We start from the raw sequence: 10,982 nt of genomic DNA, 5'->3' as shown, positions 1-10,982 counted from the left end.
TAAAGCTTAAGCAAAATTATGAGTTCTTGGGATTTAGTAATGGCTCTCAAATATTAGCTGTCCTAGAGTGTTATGAATGTTTTCTTTTCACACAATGGATACCTTTGCTCCTCTTCTTGGAAATTTTTTTCCTTATTTTTACAATTCATCCATAATTTCAATGTCAAGAAATACATACTTGTCAATAGTTTATGTGGAATTTCATAAATTTATGCAATTGTCTGTTGTTTAGGTGCATTGATTCATGTGTTTGAATGTTGAGCTTTATAGATTGTCATTTCAATATGTTAAATTCATGAAATATGTTTATGCAATTTCTAAAATGCAATGTTTGATTTAAGGTTAGTACATTTATTCTCAAGATTCATACAATTTTGTATTATTATTACATACAAAATTTGAAACTTTTTTTTTACCTAAAATAGTCAAATTTTGTTCTATTCAATGAATGGTTGATTCAAAAAGTTTTTTATTTCATAAACAGGGCTTACTTGTTATACACTAAGTAGACCCATCAAAAAATCTGACACTGAAGACTGTTCCATACTTACTTTTACTTATTTGAATGGAAGTTAGGAGCATTAAATTGAAATGTTTCTTGCTGATATCAATAGAGTGAATACAAAATGTCCATTTCTCACTCTGCAGTAGTGGAGAGCAAGCAGAAAATGGAAAGGGAAGGTTGTGAAAAGCAAAAGAACAGAAGGAACTCCAGCCCTCTCTTATCTGCATTCCTGCAACTTCTGTATATTTATTCTTTAGAATTCTCAAGTACAATTAAACATTCACAGATACAAGCACAAGTACAATCTGACAGTCCGAAGCACAGTTGACACATAACTCAATGTTGGACTTACCAATTAATTGCCATCTTATCCACTGGCCTGGATAAAAAAGATAACTGGATCATGTCTGATTCTGGTTCCAGGAAGTAAAGGGGGAAAAACCCACCCAGTACCAGGTCTCCATCTCTGTAGACACTTGGTCTCATGGAATTATAACAGTTCCTGGGAGGTATGTCCTGTGAACTGTATAAAGGATTCAGGAGTAGGTTGACAAAAATCACTGAAAACAGCATGTCAAGTGAACCCACCGTAAAGTTAAAGGCCCAAATCTCTGTTGATATTAGGAGAAAATGGTCTGGATTATGTCTTCTATCTCAGTTCTCTGAGGAACTGCAGGGAGAATAGAGCTCTGTGTAGGGCAAAGCTGATCCCAGTATAGCTATATGCACTAAACCTGTAGACAGTGTGTGCTAGTCTATTGAGTCACACAGGGACACAACCCAAATCACAAGGAAGACATTTCAAAGGGAGTCACAGGGCTGAGGCCTTGCCTTAATGTCCCTGTGATCAGATCAGCTCTGGTTTCTATATATTTACTTTGTTTCATTTCTGTCCCAATCAGGAACTCATAGCATCACCCCACCCTGAGGCTATGCACCTGCTACTCTCCATTAAGGAGAAAAACTGCTTTGGAAAAACATGCTTTGGACTCTCATTCCTCCCTAGGGCATTGCTGGGACAGAGCTATGTAAACTTTCATGCACACGGGCCAAGAGTTGTTAGGTTAGTCTAGTATTTTCATGGTTTTGGCAATTGTAGAAATAATTAGTGCTGGAATAAAAAAATACTCAGTTTCATCATGTCAAATAATTCTGTATGAAGAAGGTGAAGGGTCACATTCACCACTTATGACCCTATATGTACCTCAGGAATGCTCTTCATGGCTGTGCCTAATATCTCTCCCAGGCCTGTAGTACTTTAATGGAGAAACAGTCTTCATGAATTGCAAATATGTATATCCAGAGAAGGGCAGTAGTTCATTCCTGCATTTACACTTATATATAATCTTATGTAATCTAATTGTGTTCAATATGCTTCAAAATACAGTAAAGTTTTGCACCATATAATTAAGCTCTTCAGAATGTATATAGGAATATATACAGCACCTGTGTTTTGCGTGTGTGTGTATGTGTGTGTGTCTGCGTGCTTCTTTTATCTTGAATTGCTTCTAACCCATGTGTTAGCTTTGTTCCTAATTTTCTCTCAGCTGCTGATAGAAAGTTGTGCATTTGCTGATGACATGTGTGAGAAACATTGTATTGTATGCATACATGTGAAATGAGAATTGAATGCATATTTAAAATTTCATACTTCATCTCCTCTCACCTCACCCTCTAATTCTTCTCTTGGAATGACACCTCCTTGAATGCAGGAGGCCATTCTATCATCTCTGCATTTTGATGACCAAGCCTTGGTCATGTACACTCTTGCAGGAAAACTCTCCAATTTTAGCCAACAACCCAAGACCCAGAGGAAAATACACACACTCTGGATATCATGATATGCCATACAGTGCTGTGATCATAGGAGGATTCTTCATCTCCAGTAATGTTTGCAAATGGGCTTTTCCTTGGAAGTTGTTGAAGCTGAAGGACAGGCATAATTGGAAAGAGAGAGAGCCATCAGATGAGAAGTGGGAGGTGGATGTGTACTCAGCAGTCCTCATTTTTCCTCAATCTCCCTATCCTCAATGTTTCTTTTTGGTTGAAATTAGTTTTTGTTGTTTGATTTTTGTGGCCACCATGTCATAGGTTCAAATGACGAGAAGTGTCTTTCCATGAACCCTCCTAATGAAATGGGAATTTTCTTAACACAATCAAGAGAGGTGTATGATGTATTTCAAGGGTGGCTAGGGTATGGGCTCTTTGCAACTCATCCAAAGATTTGGTTATATCTTTATGAAAGCTATATCTAGTTCTTCAATAACATATGCAAACATGGGTTTACAGGTCCCTATGATTTTTGTGTAGGTCACACATATAGTGGTAGGTTTATTTTAAAATTCTATGTAAGTACAGTAAATGAAATTCTAGCTCAATTTTGGTTCAACAAATACAAATCTATCCATAGACTTTTCAGAAGTAAAAAAAGAAATTAGATGGTGTAATAAGCTCTGAGTTTTTTACATATGGATATTTGCCTTTTTCCTAGACTTTAATCTCTTCAACTAATTTAATCTGTATGTCCCATGAGTTACTAAATCTATTCTACATATAAATGATGGATTCAGATAATGTAGAATAAAATCCAGACAAATCCATGTTGCTGTGGATTCGTTCTGAGAGGAGTGCGGTGGGGACAAGAGGCACAGAGTCACCACACAGACACCAGTGGTTGGGTGAAAACAGGCCAGAGGTGAGCAGCCTGCAGACTCATTTATTTCAGTTGTTACAGCAGCTTATATAGCCAAGGCAGCCAATCTGGTCAAGGGGTGGTTTATGCCCTAACCAATCTCAGCCTGTTGCCAGACAGGCTCCATTGCCAGGTGGGTTCTGAAGCCATTCCTGAGTAACTGACACTCACTTGCCATGGGCATCTTGACATGGCCTTCTTATTCCACCACATTTCCCCCTTTTTGTTTATTTTTGAGCAATGGGAGACACGATCCTTGAAAATACCATTGTTGACCCTTTCCATGTGGTCTCCCTAGGTGGCTGTGCCTCTCTTAGGTTGTCCCCAGGGGATCTTACCCATCATTGACTAACCAGCCCTCAAAATGGGAGACCACAGGAGTGCTTGCTCAGATGGGGGTAGGAATGAGGAACAATGGTAATCAGGAATGGCATGACCACACACAGGCTGTGGGCCATTTGAGTGGCTGACCTGAGCTAAGTGGGGTATAAAGCAGCAGCAGATGTGGCTGTGGGCAGGGTAGGATGATAGGGCATCAGCTTTACAATCAGTGCCAGGTGCATCTGCTAACAAGGCAGATTCTCAATTGCTCAGCTGGTTCTGGTTGACTATCAGTTGCAGCCTTGATGTTTCTGCTGGTACCCAAAAAGGCTGTCTTTCATTCTCTGGAAAGACACAAGCATATCCTCAGCCCTTTGTTAGCAGAGGGTGTTGTCCCTTCCATTCTCCAGTCAGTGAGTCTTTCCACCTAACCACAGGGGCTGGGGTCTGGGATGGAGAGGATCCCCAGTGTTTATAAGCTGGGATGACCCTTTGGGAATCAAAGTAATCAAAAGTAAGAAAATTGGGCATGTTATGAGGGCTAGTGGAGGGCTCTATGTGTCCCTTTTCCAATTGTTCCTGCACCAATTCTCTAAGGATGCCAAATTTGGATTGTAATATTGGCTACTGCTCTACCTAGATGTTTCCTGTTTTTTCTCATTCAATGGGGATTGGGCCTGGCTTTTGTACGAGGTGAGAAGTGTGTTCTATGGGCGTGAATCTTACTTGTAGGCTCTCCATCAAAGCTGTTGGCTCATGGAGATTTGTGATCCGCAGTAAGAACCACTTGCATTTGTGAGAGAACATCTCTCCCCCATAAGGTCATGGAAACCTCAGCAATTAGTGGAAAGATGGTTCCTGTATCTCCACAGTCATCTCACCAAGTTACAGGCGTGATGACCTGATCAGCCAATTTTAATCCTCCAATGCCTTGGAGGTTGGGCCAAGGGAATTTTCTTCCAATGGTGCATTTTCCTTGCATTCCTAGCTTTTAAGACAGTGGAATCCACCCCCATATCAATTAAACCCAAAAAGGCAATATCATCAAAGTATAGGGTCAATTTTTGCCTCAGATTGAAGATGGGCATCGACCAGTTAATGGTGGTGGAACTCCCACTTACCTGCTGGGCCGAAGGCTGCCCCACTGGGAGTTTAAAGGCTTGGTCTTGCAATATCTTTCCCAGTGAAAGCCTTTTTAAAATCTGGAACACAGTGTTTTGGGCTTGCCCTGTCAGTAGTTGGGCAGTTTTGCTGTAGGTGTCCTGTTTCCTGACATCCCCAACAAATTGGAGGATAATTAGACTTCCTTGTGTTCAGTATGTTAATGGATGCAGTTAGGGATTATATGGTGTATCAGCAGGGTTTACCTCCTTTTTAGCTACCATCCAATGAAGAAAGGCTTTCATTACAGATAGGGGCAATTGCAACGTTTGCCTCTTTGGTAGCACCTTCCCAAGCTAATTGTTTGACCAAGTTGTCTTGATCAGGACCAAGTGGCAATCTTTTCTGTACTGCCTCCAAGACTCTGGTGAGGAAATCAGGGAACGATTTGCCTGGGCCTTGAACTAGGTTTCTAAAGAGCTGACTATAATTAGGAAGATTTATAGTTTATGGCTCTAAGTGCCAAATCTCTAACCTGATCAAAATAGGCACCTACTCCAATGCAGGCCTGTTCAAGAGGATATATGTAGGTGCCATGTCCTGTAAGCATATCAGAGGTTACTGCAAATTCCATAGGCAGCATTATTCCTTGCCACAGTTACAGCCTCTTCCTGTGCACTGTAAGGACTATGGTCTTGACAAACATGCTTTGAGCAGTGTAACCCAGTCAAAATGAGTTTGAATGTTCATTGCCCATTGTGTGAGCATCTGTTCAAAAGAGAGAGAGTTGGGACCTGACTCTTGAGAAGGCTTCTTTAGCATAGTAAGGTCATTTACTGGCATTAGAATCCAGGCCCTGAATTCTGTGTCTGTTCCTACATTAACAGCAAACATGCAGGTGGGATGGATTCTAGCAGCTGCCCTGAGAGCCTGGGGTGCCTGGGGACTGCCACAAATGTGGGGATACTCACTGGGTACAGATGGGATGACTTCACATGGGTTATTGCTTTGAGGTCATCTAAGTTCATCCCATGGGTATTTGGGGAGTGGCTGACTACGCATTGCTGTGTTGTCTGCTGTCATGTCATTTCACTGTCAGAGTTCTCTCCCCAAGTCATCAACTGTTGCCTGTGAGGCAGAGGCCTGGAGTGACAGGCTCTTATAATTCACAGATTCATTATGTTTGGTAATCTGTGTGGGTTTCTGACAGGGGGTACCATTCCTATGTTTGAGCACTTAAGAGTGGCATGCCATGCCAACTCTAGACAAAGGAAAGAAACCCACAGCACTGCTGCAAAACAAAACAATTCCTAGCACCTCAGTGGCTGATGGCATTATGCAGGGGGTTCCCTACATTATACAAACAGACAGTGATGTATCAGATCATATGTATGTCCTGTGCTTAGTGGGGGACTTCTTTGACTCATTAGGTCAAGGCCATCTGCCCAAATGGTGTCTCCAAAGTGTCACCTCTCTTGAGTGAGGGAAGAAGACTTGATTCCGAATTCGGGGATGAGAAATCCATTATATGAATTTGCCAGATGGATTCACTGCTGAATTGTACCAGATATTTAAAGAGGAAATAATTCCATTTTTTCCCAAACTTCAAAACAATTGAAAGAGAGGGAATCATCCCAAATTCTTTATATGAAGCCAAAATCACCTTAATCCCTAAGCCGGAAAAAGATGCAGCATTGAAAGAATATTACAGACCAATATCCCTGATGAACATAGACACAAAAATCCTCAATAAAATTCTGGCCAATAGAATGCAACAACACATCAGAAAGATCATCCACCCAGACCAAGTGGGAGTTATCCCTGGTATGCAGGGATGGTTCAGTGTTCGCAAATACATCAATGTGATTCACCACATTAACAGACTGCAAAAGAAAAACCATATGATTATCTCAATAGGTGCAGAGAAAGCATTTAATAAAATACAACACCCTTTCATGATGAAAATTCTAAGCAAACTGGGTATAGAAGGAACATTCCTCAATACAATCAAAGCAATTTATGAAAAAACCCATGGCCAGCATCCTATTGAATGGGAAAAAGTTGGAAGCATTTCCACTGAGTTCTGGTACCAGACAGGGATGCCCACTCTCACCACTGCTATTCAATATACTTCTGGAAGTTTTAGCCAGAGCCATTAGGCAAGAAAAAGAAATTAAAGGGATATAAATTGGGAGGGAAGAAGTCAAACTATCCCTCTTTGCAGATGGTATGATTCTTTACTTAGGGGATCTAAAGAACTCTACTAAGAGATTATTGGAACTCATAGAAGAGTTTGGCAAAGTAACAGGATATAAATCAATGCACAAAAATCAACAGTCTTTGTATACACGGGCAATGCCACAACTGGGATAGAACTTCTAAGATCAATCCCATTCACAATAGCCACAAAAACAATCAAATACCTTGGAATAAGCTTAACCAAGGATGTTGAAGATCTCCACAATGAGAATTACAAAACCTTAAGAAAGAAATAGAAGAAGATACCAAAAAATGGAAAAATCTCCCATGCTCATGGATTGGAAGAATCAATATCATCAAAATGTCCATTCTCCCAAAAGCAATTTATAGATTCAGTGCAATACCAATCAAAATACCGAATACATTCTTCTCAGATCTGGAAAAACTGGTGCTGAAATTCATATGGAGACACAGGAGACCTCAAATAGCTAAAGCAATCTTGTACAACAAAAACAAAGCCGGAGGCATCACAATACCAGATTTCAAGACATACTACAGAGCAGTTATAGTCAAAACAGCATGGTACTGGTACAGAAACAGATGGATAGACCAATGGAACAGAATAGAAACACCAGAAATCAATCCAAACATCTACAGTCAACTTATATTTGATCAAGGAGCTAAACCAATTCCTGGAGCAAGGACATTCTGTTCAATAAATGGTGCTGGGAAAATTGGATTTCCATGTGCAGAAGCATGAAGCAAGACCCCTATCTTGCACCTTACACAAAAATCTAATCAACATGGATTAAAAATATAAATCAACAACCCGACATCTTCAAATTATTACAGAACATTGGAGAAAACCTCCAAGATATGGGCACAGTCAAAGATTTCTTAGAATAGACCCCAGAAGCACAGGTAGTCAAAGCCAGAATTAACAATTGGGATAACATCAAATTGAGAGTTTCTGTACTGCAAAAGAAACAGTCAGGAGAGTGAAGAGGCAACTGACAGAATGGAAAAAATATTTGCAAATTATGCAACCGACAAAGTATTAATAACCAGAATCTTCAAAGAGATCAAAAACTCCACAACAACAAAACAACCCACTTAAGGGATGGACCAAGGACCTCAATAGACATTTTTCAAAACAGGAAATCCAAACGGCCAACAGGCACATGAAAATATGTTCAGGATCACTAGCAATCAGGGAAATGCAAATCAAAACCACAATGATGTTTCACCTCACCCCGGTTAGAATGGCTCACATACAGAAATCAACTAACAACAGATGCTGGCAAGGATGTGGGGAAAAAGGCACATTAACCCACTGCTGATGGGAATGCAAACTGGTAAACCCACTATGGGAGTCAGTTTGGAGATTCCTCAGAAACCTGAATATAGCTCTACCACATGACCCATCCATCCCACTCCTTGGAATTTACCCAAAGGAAATAAAACTGGCAAATAAAAGGGGTGTCTGAACCTCAGTGTTTATTGCAGCACAATTCCCAATAACTAAGACATGGAATCAACCTAAATGCTTATCAACAGAAGACTGGATAAAGAAATTATGGAATTTGTACTCTATAGAACACTATACAGCATTGAAAAAAATGAAATCCAGTTATTTGCAACGAAATGGAGGAATCTGAAAAACATCATGCTGAATGAAATAATCCAGTCCCAAAGGGATAAATACTATATATTCTCTCTGATCTGTGACAACTAATTGAGAACCTAAAAGGAAAAATGTAGAAGTGAAACAGATACTATGAGAAACAATGACTGGATCAGCCCTTGTCCTGACTGTCAAGGAACAACTTACTATTCTATTCCTTTTAGTATTTTTTATTCTACTTAATACCATTGATTGAACTCTTTAATTAACACACAATTATTCTTAGGTATTTAAATTTAACTGAAAATTGATCCATGTTAAATATAAGACTGGGAATAAGAGAGGGAGTAGATGTATATTTCGCTCACTTGGACTTACCCCTAATGGTGGAGCTAGAAATGTACTAGGGGATTCCAATTCAATCCCATCAAGGTGGCATGTACCAATGCCATCTTAATATTCAAAGTGATCAGTTCATAATTGATCACCTTGATAGGGTTAAGTGTCAAACGGATCACATAAACAAGTCCAGTGTCTGATAATAACTGATAGATTAAAAGGGAGAGAGTGATCCAACATGGGAAGTGGGATACACAGCAGACTCATAAAATGGCAGAGTCCTAAATAATACTCTGGCCTCAGACTCAGCCTTTATGGCATTCAGATCAGGCTAAAAAGCCCATGAGCGTTTCTCAGGCATAGAAAGTCAAGACACTTGGCAAAAAATGACCTAAATAAAAGATCTGTATGAGTGAGATCTCAGCAAAAAGAATGGACCATCAAAGAAGGAGGTACCTTTCTCTGGTGAGAGGAGAGAACTTCCACTTTGACTATGAAGTGGGTCTACTTTAAGAACCCTGGAAAAGCGAATACAGACCCTGGTAGGTAGCTTGATTTGATTATGTAATTGGTTCCTGGCACATTCTTGGGAGATTTGAATTGAGTGCTAGACTCCTATGCTTCACCACATCCAATCAGGTGCAGCAGTATGGTGGGTATTTTGTGACTATACCAGTGAAGGGGTTTGAATTCTCAGCCCCTCTTGTTATTTATTCTGTCAAATGCACACTAAGATTTAAATCTCTTAGTTTCACAGGGAAAGTGAACAGGAAGCCCACAGCCTACAGAATGCATGTCACAGTCTGGTGATCCAGACAAGGACACAGCTCGAAGCCAAAGGGAGAGATTTCTAAGTCAGTCACAGTGCTGAGACCTCGCCTATGTGTCTCTGTGGTCAGAGCAGGTCAGAACTCTGTGTCCTTTTATTGCTATATCCCTCTCCATCCCAGGAAGTCAGGGAAACCCCTAGCCCTGATGCTCTGCACTGTGACTGGGAAATAAATTGTAAAGGATGTGTGGAGGTTAACATCTGTGCATTGTCTCTCCTGATGCCAGGATTTGAATTGTCCTTGTGCATGGTTCTGACTTTTCTTCACCAGGATGTGTGAAGGGCTGACTGTACCCGAGGTCCAAGGGTTCTATTCCTCTCCTATTGAGCTTACCTGAGTATTGGAGCCTCCTGCCTGCCAATATCCTAAGTTATGATTGTCAACGGGCTTTCTCTGGGTCAACAGTTTCTGAGCACAGGACCTTTTATTGGAAAAGGGCTTGCACTGAGATATTTGGAGAGGATTTGCTTTCTGAAAGACCCAGATATATGACAAGATGGCCTTTGGGGGACCACATGACAGGATAAGTGGGTGAAGTGGGAGGCAACTCTGGAAGAGAGCACGGCACTATGAGCATGGTGTGGTCAGAATAAGACTTGCCCTGACCATCTCATGGTGTGCAGGAAGGATATCTACTCTCATCCCTGTCCTTGAGAAAAAGTAAACACTGATTTAGATGTTATAGAGAGCATACTCATGCCTGGGAACACTTGGTAGCCAGTCTCAACAGAGGTGAGCCTTCCCACAGTGAGCTGGGGACACACAGGATACAGGCAGTCAAGTAGTCTATAAGCCCTGGCCAAGGCCATCCATGCCCCTGAGCTGCATCTCTATTTAAAATATATGTTTGCTTTACTTTAGATGTTATGTAGAGAATTCTAAAAGTATGCTTCCCTCTGTTTCTATAAATTGACATCTAAAAATGATTTAGATAAGCAGATTATCTTAATAGACTTCAATACATTAAAATTTCTATGATTCAACTTGGTGGAAATGATTTGCCATAATGTTTAGAATGTTTACCTTATTTACCTTATTTCAATACTGTCATTTTTAAGAACAATGGAAGTTTTATTCAAGTGTTTTAGTATTTGTGTAAGTGTGAAAGATTCTGGGATCAGTGTACTCATTAGCAAAGCAATTAAACCATTAGAGAATATTATCATTGCTCAATATTATTAATGACTATCATTACTTAGTTTTAGAAAATATTTTTAACAAACATAATATAAAATAGTTTATGAAATAGACACAAGATAATAGTCATTAAAAAGTAATCAATTAAGTAATCTCATGTAAAACTCATATCACATAAAATACTAGTATACTGGTTAAAGTTTATAAGTTATATTTGCCTAGAAATTTAACACT

Source organism: Oryctolagus cuniculus, chromosome 16 (assembly GCF_051225735.1).
Source record: "Oryctolagus cuniculus isolate XC-2025 breed Fujian yellow rabbit chromosome 16, ASM5122573v1, whole genome shotgun sequence".
NCBI lineage: Eukaryota > Metazoa > Chordata > Mammalia > Lagomorpha > Leporidae > Oryctolagus > Oryctolagus cuniculus.
This window is presented reverse-complemented; position numbering follows the sequence as displayed.